The following is a 13,909-nucleotide window of genomic DNA, read 5'->3' on the forward strand; positions in this document are numbered from 1 at the left end:
TGGGAGAGGGAGAGGGAGAGGGAGAGAGAGATGGAGAGGGAGAACAAGAGGGAGAGGGAGAGGGAGAGGGAGAGGGAGAGGGAGAGGGAGAGGGAGAGGGAGAGGGAGTCTGTTACTCTAGACTTTGCTACCTCATATAATGCTCCTTACCTTGCACTAAATTCCTGCTAGGAATTCTTTATATTTATTACCATGTCTCATTTATTATGTACAGAGTAGAATCATACAGGGTTTCTTGCAGCCTAAACATGCAATCTATGAATGTAAGGAATTACAAAGAAAGTCCTCAAGGGAGTATATTTTCTAAAAATATAAAAATTAATGTCACCATTATCTGAGGTAAAGCATAAAATATAGATCCTAAGGAAATTCAAGTCTAGGGCCATTGAGATGGCTCTGCATGTATTGGCCCCTGCTGCTAATCCTGACAGTCTGGGTTTGATATGCAAGACCTACATGGTGGCAAATGGGAACCAGGTCTTACATATTGTTGTATGACTTTCACATCACTGGAGGCACAGGCCTTTAATCCCAGCACCAGGGAGCAGAGGTAGGCAGATTTTTGTGAATCAGATGCCACTAAAGCAAAAGGGTAAAAAACAAATGTCTATGAAAAGAGGACATTTCTGTGATAACTTAATGCTTACTCCTCAGTGTGTCTGTAAATCCAGGAAACAAAGTCTCCAAGGGAGACAGAAGAGCTCAAGCATATCATATTAAATGCCTGTTTCCCAGAGACACAAATCCCTCCTCTGATTAGATTCTGTCAAGGGCAGGGCGTGGCCTATGGATCAGGGGTTGGCTTTCCTATAGGAATTAACTATGGTGTGTAGAGAGAGGGTTGAATCAGCCATCAAACTGAGTGAATCTGCTGAGGTTGAATCAGTCCCCAGCACTGAGGCACCAATATGCTAGGTGTGGTCTTAAATATGGAAATAGGTTCAGGAATTTCATCTATAGTGACCCAGCAAATCGTTTATTCTCTTTCAGCCTCTTTGGTAGACCTGAGTTCCTTCCATCCCAGAAGACCGGGCTCCAGAATTTGTCAAAATCAGTGGTCAGATTGGTAACTAGCACAAGGAATCCTTTGCCACAATGTCCTGTGTGTACTATAAATTTTCCTTTAAACTCACCTACGACATCATCAAATTTGATGGGTTCCATATCTCCCTGTGCAACTTAAAGAAGCAGATTATGTGGAGAGAAAAGCTGAAAGCTGCCAATAGTGATCTACAGATCATCAACGCAGAGACCAATGAAGAATATACTGATGATAATGCGCTCATTCCTAAATATTCATCGGTGATTGTCAGAAGAATTCCTAGCAAAGGTGTTAAGTCTAAAAGCAAGAACTCTGTTCAACAGAAAACTGAACCAGGGATGACAACTAGAAAAGCAATTGATGACTCTTCTGAATCTATTTCTCTGGCCCAGCTTACAAAGACTGCCAATCTGGCTGAAGCCAATGCTTCTGAGGAAGACAAAATCAAAGCAATGATGCTGCAATCTGCCTGTAAATATGACCCAGTCAATTACATGAGGAAAACCCTGGCAGGTCTACCAACTCCATCTTATATCTGCCTTCATTGTCGTAAACCTGGTCATTATATTAAGAATTGCCCAGCAAATAGGGACACGAACTTGGAATCTGGTCGCAGGATCAAAAAGTGCAGTGGAATTCCTAGGAGTTTTTTGATGGAAGTGAACGATCCTAACATGAAAGGAGCAATGCTTACAAACACTGGGAAATATGTAATACCAACTATACATGCAGAGGCCTAAGCAATTGGGAAGAAAGAGAAACCACCCTTCTTATCAGAGGAAACATCATCACCTTCAGAACAAGGTGGTCCTATCCCAGAGGAGTTCTTGTGCCTCATCTGCAAAGACATTATGAGTGATGCAGTGCTCATCCCTTGCTGTGGAAACAGTTACTGTGATGAATGTGTAAGAACAACACTCCTGGAGTCAGATGAACATACATGTCCAACATGTCAGCAAAATGATGTTTCTCCTGATACTTTAGTTGCCAACAAGTCTTTAAGACAGGCTGTTAATAACTTTCAAAATGGAACTGGCTATCCAAGAAGACTACGAAAACGCTTACCTCCACCCACACCCCCAATTCCACCACAAAGGCCACTCTTTCAACAGAACCTGCAGCCTAGGATGGGGTATCCCATATCAGAACAGCAGGATCCTCTGATTCCAGTGACATCTTCCGCAGCTCGCTCAACTCGTTCCATATCTTCATTAACTTCAAATCCATCTTCCTTGGCTCCTTCTGTGCCTGGAAATGCATCTTCTGTCCCAGCTCCAGTACCTGATATGACTGCAACACTATCAACACCAGTCCATGCAGAAAAATTAGATGAACCCTTTCTGGATTCTGATAGTAAATCATTACCAGCTCCTGCACTTATATCAGAGCTTTCAAAGGGTGCCTCTTCAACTGCTATTGTGGAAGAAAAGATTTACCAGGTGCCAGTCCTTTCATCTGGTCCAGTAAGAATAAAGACTGGTTCAGGTCTTGGTCGACCAGGTTGGGGACATTCCAACAAGCTTGTGTACCTAGTTTCTCCACCAAAGCAAATTAGAAGAGGAGAAAGAAGCTTTTACAGACATATAAACAGAAGGAAACACCACAGTGAAAGATCACAGATAACTCAAGGCCCATCACTAGCAGCAACCCCAGGCTTTTTGCCTGTTCCACCAGCTCCATTGTACCTGCCTCCTCCACAGACACTACCTCTTCCTCCAGGTGTACCTCACCTAAAGTTTTCTCTTCAGTTTCCTCCTAGTCAGCCTCTACAAGCAGGATATAGTGTGCCTCCTCCAGGGTTTCCCCCAGCTCCTGCCAATACATCAGGAGTGCAGACTCCCCATTCAAATATGGTCCCTACAAATCAGGCACCTCCTTTGAACAGAGAATAATTCTATAGAGTGCAAGGGCTACTAAAGGAAGAGTCTAAATATCCCTATAGTGGGTCATCATATTTAAGAAGTTCACACATGTATGCAAAGTCAAGGTCTGGCTCAACAGGCTCGAATTCTTGCTCTAGGTCCTTCAGATGCTCACATTCTCGCTCCTATTCAAGATCACCCCCATACCCCAGGAAGGGGAAAGAGGAGAGCATCAATTACTGTTCACGGTCCAGAACTCATGGATACCACAGATCTAGGTCAAGGTCACCTCTATATCGTCCATTCCACTCAGTGTCTAGATCTTCTCAAGCATTTAGTGGACAGTCTCCCACTAAAAGCAAAGTACCTCAAGGAGAAAAAGAGCGTGATTGTTTTTCCTAGATACAGGCACAACACATCCCCTCATGACATCAAAGAGTATTGTGGACAGAGTGTCAGCTTTACAGACTCTCTTTGTACAGAGAAATAATACCACCAGGAATGAGAGAGGAAATACCATGAGTAGTATGACAAGTACCAAACGGTATGCAATGGGTGTGAAGTATAGATCCTCTGCAAACAGAGAGGTCTTTTCTCCAGAGAGACTTTTACCTTCCTCAATATCAGAAATTCACCCTTCACAAGAGGGCACAGAGAAGACTATGCTACTGGACAAATCATAGAAATAAACATCTAGGTGATAACTATCCAGATAAGCTTTCAAGAAGAGACAATCACAATCCAAAAGATAATCCTAAATCAAGAGAGAAGGACGGTGAGAATGTTCCTGGGAACAGAAAAGGAAATAATCGCATGCTGGACATCAGTAGGAGGAGAGACTCTCAGGCAAGAGAGTATTCCATTCTCCAGTGTAAGGGAATGCCAGGGTGGGAGAATGAGAATGGATGGGTGGGGGTGCACTTTGAGATTTCACCTCACACCAGTCAGAATGGCTAACCTGAAAATCTCTGGAGACAGCAGGTGTTGGTTAGGATGTGTTGAAAGATTAACACTCCTCCACTGCTGTTGTGATTGAAAGCTTGTACAACCACTCTGGAAATCAGTCTGGCCATTCCTCAGAAAACGGGGCATGACACTTCCGGAGGCCTTGGCTATACCACTCCTGGGCATAAACCCAAAGGATCCCCCCAGCATGCAGTAAGGACACATGCTCCACTATGTTCATGGCAGCCTCATTTATAATAGCCAGAATCTAGAAAGAAGCTAGATATCCCTCATGAAGGAATAAACACAGAAATGTGGCTATATACACAATGGGGTACTATTTAGCCATTAAAAATAATGAATTCATGAAATTTATAAATAAATGAATGGAACTGGAGGCTATCATCCTGAATGAGCTAACCCTATCACCAAAGAACACTCAGGGAATTCTCAAATGGGGAAATGTGAATGGGTGAGAAGCATCTAAAGAAATGTTCAAGAGCCTCAGTCATCAGTGAAATGCAAATCAAAATAACCCTGAGATTACACTTCACAACAGTGAGAATGGCTAAGATGAAAAACACATAGGACAGCAGATGTAGGCAAGGATGTTGTGAAAGAGGAACACACCTCCATTGCTGGTGTTATTGCGAGCTGGTAAAACCACTTTGGAAATCAGTTTGTTGGGTACTCAGAAAATTCGACATAGTACTACCTGAGTAATAGCTATACCACTCCTGGGCATATACCAAGAAGATGCTGTTCGATATTATAAGGACTCATGCTCCACTATGTTCATAGCAGTTTTATTTATAACAGCCAGTATCGGGAAAGAACCTAGATGTCCTTGAACAAAGGAATGGATACAGAAAATGTGGTATATATAATGGAGTGCTACTCAGCTATTAAATACAATTAATTCATGAATTTTTTAGGCAAGTGGATGCAACTAGAAAATGTCAGCCAAAGTAAGGTAACACAATCACAAAGAACACACATGGTATGCAATCACTGATAAGTGGATATCTGCCCAAATGTCAGAATGAACAATATACAACAGAAAGACCTTAAGAAGCTCCAGAAGAAGGAAGACCAAAGTGCTTTGGATGTTTTGAGAAAGGGAACAAATACTCATAGGGGCAATTGTAGAGACAAAGTGTGGTGCAGAGACTGAAGGAAAGGCCACTCAGAGACTGTCCTACCTGGTGATTCATCTTATAAACAATCACGAAACCCCAACACTATTAAGGATGACAAGAAGTGCTGCTGAAAGGAGCCTCTTATGTATGTTTCATGAGGGACCCTGCCAGATCATTACAGATACAGAGGCAGATGCTAATAACTAACGATTGGACTGAGTTTAAGGTCCCCAATGGAGGAGTTGGAAGGAGGACTGGAGAAGCCTAATTGGTTTGCAGCTCTATGGGAAGAATGACAATGTTGGCCAACCAATCTCCCCAGGTTTCCCTGGGAGTAAGTCGTCAACAAAATAGTGCACATGGTTCCAGCAGCAACTGTGGCGGAGGAATGCCTTGTCGATCATCGGGGGTTGGGTGGAGGGTCCAATGAAGGCTCAATAACCTGTCTGGGGAAATCCAGGTGGGGTAGGTGGGGGTGCTTTGGGTAGAGTGCCATTTTCTTGGAGGAAGGGAATGTAGGATTTTCTAGAAGAAGGGGAACCCGGGAAAGGGTGTAACATTTGAAATGTAAATGAAGAATATATCCAATTAAAAAAAAAAGAAAAGAAATTGAGGCCACCGATGACAAGTTTTTATAATTTGACATCCATATTTTTTTGAAATACCAAATTATTGTTTTAATCTATTACTAAGGTGATGATGTAAAGAAGGAGATTGATTGCCTAACTGTTCCTGTGTAAAGCCCATAATCTGACTGTCATGCAAACCTGATTGACATTGCCCTTATTAAGGAATCCAGGCAATACAGTATGAACTCTTAAATGTCCTATAAAATAAGGGACAGTGCATTCTCTATATTTATTTATTTATTTATTTATTTATTTATTTATTTATTTAAGTTTTTTCGAAACAGGGTTTCTCCATGTAGCTCTGCCTGTCCTGGAATTAAGTCTGTAGACCAAGCTGGCCTTGAATTTAGAAATCTACCTGCCTCTGCCTCCCAAGTGCTGGGATTAAAGGCATACACCCCCACCGCCTGGCTAAAACTACATTCTCTTAAATTTAGTTGTTTTTGCACTAATAATTGCATAATTTGAGAATTAGCAATATCTTAATTAAAGAATCAGTTTCGAGCATTTGTAAGGAATGAGCTATATATTTCGATTATCAGTCTACAAATTAAAAGCTTTATTATTCAGCATTCCAAAAAGAGTGGCTATAGCATGTAATTCAATCATTTGTGAAGCAAGAGGGAAATTCAAGAGAATAAACATGTGATCCAATTATATATGTTTCTCTCCCTTTAGATGATCGATTTATTAATACAGTAAATGCATTCTTTATCAACTGCATGCATACATTTACAAAAGCATGCATTAAGGCAAATTTTAACAACTTGTCTTTTGAGTAATGATTATCAAATTTGCCTAAAACGTTTCCCATACTATAGGCCAAATATGCATATTCTGCAATACACAATTTAATTGCTGTTTGGACTACGGAATAAATATTTCATTAAGTTCTTTTCCAAAATATTTTCATGAGTCTATCTTACCATACTTTATTAACATAGCAACAGATTCATAATAATATGCATGGCAGTGTAGCTTTTAATACCTCAATAAAGAGACATTGTTTAAAATCCTATCATATATAAGTCTGGCTTCTAGGATACGAATTATATAAAATATTATTCAAATTTAGAAGTATCTTTAGAGACCTGTTTTCCTGGGTTGGCTCATGCTACATGTTATTGTTTAGGACTCTAACCTTGAGTTACCAAATTTAGGCTAACTTTCTGTTACCAAAGTTACACATTTTTAATCATGTCCAAAAACCTATAAGCCAAAACTATACAACGAAGGCATGCAGAACATATTTATACCTTAACGACAAGACAGAAACAATAATGAAATGGATACACACATTTACTTATTTAAACAAGACCAAAGGCCTGGAGTGGAAGGCATTCTCTTGGAGACATGGAATGAGGAATGTGATGAAAAATTGTGGGAGGGAGACCTTTGAGGAAAGTAACAGCTGGACTGTGAAATAATAAGAGTAAAATATGAAATATAAAGAAATACAGGATTACAAATCAAAAAATTAAACTCATGAGTTCTATAAGATGAGGCTGCACCTGGAGTAGCATCAAAGGGTGGGTGAGAATAATGGATTTGAATATTGCAAGTGGGAGGAGCCATAGGGTGGGAGGGATTTTGAATTCCAGTTTTGGAGAGATATATAAGGGCAGGTCTTCTGAGTAGAATTGAAACAGACAGAGGACTGAGCTGGTTACAGGAAACCTCTTCAATCCTGGTGAGTTGGTGAGTAGCGTGAAATGTCTAAGGTGGCTATGTAAAGGGGATATCATGTGGGAAAGCTTGGAAGGCAATGGAGGAGGCTTTTTGGTAACTTTTTGTAGCTTGTATGGATGTTTGATTGGTGAAGTCTAAAATAAGCCTTATATACAGGGAGAAAATATTGAAAATTAGTAGATGTTTCAAGTCTATCCCATAGATGTGAACAGTGCAGAGCAGTGACTTGCCCTGATTGAAGCAGTCTGTGAATGAGCTTTCAAGAGACCTCCAGGTGCTCTATTGTTCATTCCAGGCACAGGATTGAGTCAACTCCTGGGTTGTACAGAAAGTCTGAATCAATAGAGAGTGAAGCCCATCTATAGGACAAAGGAAAGAACTGACAATGGGTTCTCAGGTGACCTTGGGAAAAATTGAGGCTCCAGATTGCCTAGATCAGACATAGTGGTGGTATTCTGGCTAAAAAGTGTGAAATCCTGGATGGTTTTTGGCTGAGCAGGCCCTCCTTCATCTAGAATCTGTAACCATTTTGGATGCATGGACGAAATCTTTAATCCCAGGACTCGGAAACCAATGGCAAGTGGGTTTTTGTGATTATGAGGCCTGGCCTGTCTGTATAGTGAGAACCAGGAAGTCAGGGACACGCACCTGGAACCTGCCTCAGTCTCATAAGAGAAAGTTGGACAAATAAAGAGTGTTAGAGGAAGCCAGAAATGTGCATGTCCTCTGGACAGCAGCATGAAAAGAGACACATTTCATGAGATGGCCACTAGAGAGAAGGGTTTTTTTCTGAATGGAGCCCAAGAGAGGAGGAAATCCCACAGGATGGGTCAGTTCTTTGTTACACACCTTTATTCCCAGCCCTGCTTGGGAAGTAACAGTTAGGCTGATCTCTATGAATTCTGTTTCAGCCTTCTCTTCTGTTTGACTCACATAGCATACAGTTCATATAGAGAACCTCTGTCATAAAAGAAAAGAAAAAAGTCTTCCATCTGGCCAGGTTTCCATTAGATATTAAGGTGTGGCCATAGGGTTTGAATGTCTGCTGGATTCAAGAGGATGAAAGAGGAGCCTGTGGGATGGTCCTGGATAGGGAGATTCAATTAAGGCTAAGTACTTGATATAGAATTCAATACCAGGGTGATCTGGCTTAGGTGTAAGTTCTTTCTGACATCCAGAGTAATTAGACCATCAATGCTCTTGTTTAGAAGATGAGAGTGGAATAGGGTCCATTGCAATGGGTCATGTTCCATGTCCCTTGATTCTTTATTTTGAGACAGGGTGTCATGCAGCAAGGAGGAGTATCTGGGATCATTTTTTCCAATTGTGATAATATTCCTTTTATTAAAAATAAAGTTTATTTAATCTTTTTACAATCCATTTTTATCCCACTCATGATCCGCCCACTGACTATTCCTCATCCATACCTCTACCTTCCTTATGAAAAAGGATGTCCTGAAACCACCCCCTACCTTACAAAAATTCCCTGCCCACTTGAAGCCTCCAGTGTTTTGAGGGTTAGGTACATCTTCTCTGACGTATTCCAGACCCACAGTATTCTCCTGAGTATGTGTTGGGGACCTCATATCAGCTGGTGTATGCTTAATTGGTAGTTGCCTATTTTCTGAATGGTCTTGGGGATCCAGGTTAGTTGAGACTGCTGCTTTCTCACTTGTACTCTTGTATTCTGCTGGTGATGCTAACTTATTCCAGATCTCATTCCTAGGTTTTCAATTTCCAGGGTTGCCTAAATTTGTACTTATTATATCTACTTCCATTTTTATGTATTGGGATTCTTTAATAAATACTTTCACTCATTTGATTGTATTATCCTGTATTTCTTATGGGATTCATGTGTTTCCTCTCTAAGTGCTTTTACCTGTTTACCCATGTTTTCTTATATTTCTTTAAGTGAGTTATTTATATCCCATTTAAGGGATTCTATTATCTTAATGAGATAAGATTTTAGGTCATCTTCCTGAGTTTCAGGTGCATTTGTATATTCAGGGCTTGCTGTGGTGGGAGAAGTAGGTTCTGATGATGCCAAAGTTTACTGGCTTCTGTTTCTTATGGTCTTGCTTTTGCCTCTTGCCATATGGAGCAAGTCTTTCCTGGTCAACGTGTTTCGGCCTGGGGAATGCCTCTTTTGTCCCTGGGTTGATTCAGGTCTCATGGTAGGACAGTGGCCATGGATGTAGCAGACCACCTGTGGGATCTTCTGACTGTGGCATCTTCAGAGGGGCATGTACACTGGTGACTTGTTGCCTTGGTGGCAGTGGGTCTTCAGGGAGGCCTTCTTGGAGTCCTTTTAATTGTGGGATCTTTAGAGGTGCAGAGAAGCTGGAGATATGGTACTTTGGCTGTGACAAATCTCCTGGGATGTCTTCATACTGTTGAATCTTCAGATGATCATTCAAGCTGTTGCTCTCTGTTTATCTGTTCTCTAAGGAAGTCTAAGGGCTGTGGGTTCTCTTTCCCTGTGTGCAGCAGAACTGCAGGGAGGCTTGCAGACTGTTGATTCAGTTGCTCTGCATGCTGCAGTGCCACTGGGATGGCTTCAGTCTTTGGTGTCAATTGTCCAGTTGCCTTGTTTGCAGAACTCCTCTGATGTGATTAGAGTGTGGAGTCAGTTGCCCTGCATGCCACAGAACTCCTGTGAAGCCTTCATGCTGTGTATTTTTCATGGGCAAAGGCAGAATAGCTGGTGGTCTGCCCCAACAAAATTTGACAGCCAGAAGGGTAGGAACTGGAAAATATAAACATTGGACAAGAACATCCAACTGCCTTCGTACCTGGATTGACAAGCTCTCCTTAACACTGGAACTAAATGCATATTTATTACAATACTGAGAATACTTTTAAGATTTGGAAACAGAGGCAGTTGGTCAAAAGAATGGTGCTCCTGACTGATTCCTGCTCTATAACAGTCCAAAACAAATGCTGAGTAGGCAGGATGGGTAAATCTGTGCTCTCTGTATCTTTTCAGATGTGTTTTCTTTTACCAGATTATCCAGTATGGGAACACATTCCAATAGGTTCAGAATACACATATGGCCGAAGGTCCCTCCTTGTACACAAAATTCTAATTGTCTTCAAATGTACCATAGAAAACAGATCCCAAAGGCTTCAAGAGCCTGCAAGGAACTTACCTTTTCAAATGTGTCAGAATCCCCTATTGACCCCAACAAGTCCAGTGCAATCAAGTCTTTCAGGCCCTGAAAGGGACCTACATTTGCAAGAGTTCCAAGGACAATCAAGAAAATTGGGTATCCAAATGCAACTAGATCCTGTAATGGGCCCAGGATTATCTACTTTGAGAAAACCCTCAGGGCATCCAAATTATCAGATATATAAGTGAAATCTGTTTTCCATGGTCTCATAGGTCCTGTGGCACTGTCAGATAAATATGGTGACCATCAATCTGGCCCTGCAACTTCAAGAAAGCTGCGAAAGGAACACATTGTGTACTCCAAAAATCAAAAGCACCTGCTGCAAGAACATTTTGAAAAGTTCCAGTCCCCAGACCAGGATCAATGTGTGGAGCTAGCAGCATTAGTTGGTGTGACTGAGATGGAGATCAAGGTCTGCCTTTCTCTTTTCACTCAATCCAAAAGCAACAATCTCCCCTTTCCCACCAGGGACTTTAATTTTATTCTTAAATATTTAGGGCAGTGTTCACAGTTTTAGGTGGTGGATATTTACGCATCAAATTCTGGGCCGCAAATTTTCTATCAACAAGGTACCAATATCGAATAACGTTGTTTCCATGCAGGGTCTCAGAAACCTAGACATCAGAGCTCCTGCTAAAACACAGGACACACTGGCTCAATCTCCCCAGTCTTTTGGTGTCTGGTCATATATATTTTACCTTATTATAATATCCTAGCCATCTTAAGCTTCCTGCTTCTTTGTTTCTGACATGTGAAACATTGCTATACAAACAATTTTTATTCAAAAACATCAACTTGTTGTCCAGTTAGTGGAAAACATTTATTCTTCTGATGACTTCTTACTTTTTCAGATCTGGTTTAAGAACAGCCAAGCAAAATACAAGCAGATGACTCTCCAAAATATTACAGAAGCTCTGCCAGAGGCCAATGAAAGTTCTAAGGCTGTTTTTGGGTCAACCCATTTTCTGGTTCCATACCTCTTGTTTCTGCTGAGAATGGAGAGTCCATGTATTCAGGCACATTTGTTGAGGTGTCCCTTCCCAAACTCAACTGTATCCAGGAATCTTCTCTGCATCATTATCAGGCCAGTAATGGAGACAGGTGTAGTCAGCAAGAAGATCTGCTTGTTGGCTATGCTCTCATTACAACTTGGGATTCTGGTCAATCAGCATCATTTGAAGCCCAGACTGATCTAGCAGTGATTGAAACCCCAGATGGCCTGGAAACTGCCACCCACAGCCCAGTGGAGTCTCAAAGTTCAGGTCCATCTGCAGAGGAACTCTGACAAACAATCCTTGAAGACTTTGACAAATTAGAGGACTGGCTTACTCTGAATTCCATTCCAACTCCAAGTTACATCTCTCAGCTCCTTGAGCATTCCAGGCCTTTACAGTCATGAAGAAGTGTGTTATATACACGATTCATCTCACTAATTGGGGAAATACACTAGGGCTATCTTTAGAAGTTTTGTACCACTGTCGGTTATATAGAGGAGTTGTTTCAAAGTTACTGTAAATAATAATTCTTCATTGTTAGATTATGTTCTCATTAAATAAAAGGAGAAAATAGTTACTATAAAATTATTTTATTTCATTATATTATTCATTTATATTCTAATCACTACCCCATAAGTCCCACTGGCCCCTAGTTCCTCATCCAATCCATTATGTAAAGTTTTCCCCTAATATTTTTTAACATTTTTTACGTTTACTATGATATTATCACATAATAGAATAGAATAGTCACAAATTAAGAAAGAAAAAAATCAGGATAAAGTTTCCTTGCCATTTTTGTTTACAGGATGCAGTCAGAAAAGGGAACAAATTAAGATGACTAGGGAAACATTCTATAACCACCAGAACCTAGCTAAAGTTACATAATGTTAGAACTCAAATGCTAAATTAGATATTACCCAATTACTCGGTAAGTAAAAAGAGACTCCAAAAGTTATTTTGTATAGTATAACAACTTAAACGTGAAATACACAGCAATTTTTTTTCTCAGAAAGCAATAGGGCAACTCTTATGAATTTCCTTTGTGCTTTGACTAGAAAATCTTGATATGACTAGGCAGCTCTGCTTTACCAGTAAGCTGCTCAGAGCTAGTATAGAACTGCTTAATAGAGAGGTATCATTTCAGGTTTCAGAAGGCAGCAATAATTCTATTGTGACTTTTATTCTAAATACTTACAATATTTAGGGTGACAATTAAAGCATATTAAGTGAAGGTCATTAAGATTTAATGACAATTGAGACCGGGTGTGGGTCCTTTGTCCTCCCTGGAGAACAGCAGAGGGAGATAATCCCCACAGCCATATTCGCTGCCTGCTGGGGCAGAAGAGCTTCATTAGGTACTGTATCACCCTGAGCTTTAAATCTCTGGGGGTGAAAACTGTCAGTGGTCTGCCTGCTCTCAGGAAATGAACACATAGGAGGTTCATCTGCCAGACTTCCTGGTATGGGGCCTGTGTCCTGCCTGGAGAGCAGCAGAGGGAGAGATTCCCCACGGCCATATTCGCTGCCTGCTGGGGCAGAAGAGCTTCACTAGGTACTATATCACCCCGAGCTTTAGGTCTCTGTGGGTGCAAACTGCCTGGGGTCTGCCTGTACCCAGAAAATGAGCAGATAGGCGGTTCATCTGCCAGTCCACCGGGTGTGAGGCCTGTGTCCTGCCTGGAAAGCAGCAGAGGGAGAGAATCCCCTTGGCCATATCCGCTGCCTGCCAGGGCAGAAGAGCTTCACTAGGTACTGTAGCAACTGAGCTTTAGATCTCTGGAGGTGAAAACCACCAGGGGTCTGGCTGCACTCAGGAACTGTGCCATAGGCAGTTCTGTCTGCCAGTACACTGGCCATGGGGCCTGTGTCCTGCCTGGAGAGCAGCAGAAGAAAAGTATCCCCGCGGCCATATTCATTGCTTGTCAGGGCAGAAAAGCATCACTAGGTACTGTATCACTCCCAGCTTAAGATCTCTTGGGGTGCAAACCACCAGAGGTCTGCCTGCATCCAGGACCTGAGCATACAGGTGGTTCATCTCTCAGCTGGTAGGTAGTTGGGCCTGTGTCCTGCCTGGAAAGCAGCAGAGTGAGCAACTCCCCATGGCCATCTTTGTGGCCTGCCAGGGCAGAAAAGCATCACTAGGTACTGTATTTCGTGAGCTTAAGATATCTGGGGGTTCAAGTCTCCATGGGTCTGCCTGTGCCCAGAACCTGAGAACATAGGCAGTTTATCTGCAAGCAGGTCGGTCGTGGGGGCTGTGTCCTATGTGAGAATCAACAGAGGGAGTGACCCCACACACACCATCTTTGCTCCAAAACAGAGCAGTCTGAGAACACCTGGTTCACCTTGACAACCAAAGTATAACATTTCTTGAGGCAAGACTGAGCAGGGCTCCAAAGGCAGAAAAGAGGAAGGCAGCATATCAGTAATCTGTGCCA

The 13,909-nt window shown here is 41.7% G+C and overlaps 2 pseudogenes; both read left to right on the forward strand.

Moving 5' to 3' along the window:
• Positions 1-1,095: 1,095 nt before the first annotated feature.
• Positions 1,096-10,341, forward strand: LOC127673201 (E3 ubiquitin-protein ligase RBBP6-like; annotated as a pseudogene).
• Positions 10,342-10,356: 15 nt separating this feature from the next.
• Positions 10,357-11,909, forward strand: LOC127673202 (uncharacterized; annotated as a pseudogene).
• Positions 11,910-13,909: the final 2,000 nt, after the last annotated feature.

This window comes from Apodemus sylvaticus, chromosome 22 (assembly GCF_947179515.1).
Source record: "Apodemus sylvaticus chromosome 22, mApoSyl1.1, whole genome shotgun sequence".
Lineage (NCBI taxonomy): Eukaryota > Metazoa > Chordata > Mammalia > Rodentia > Muridae > Apodemus > Apodemus sylvaticus.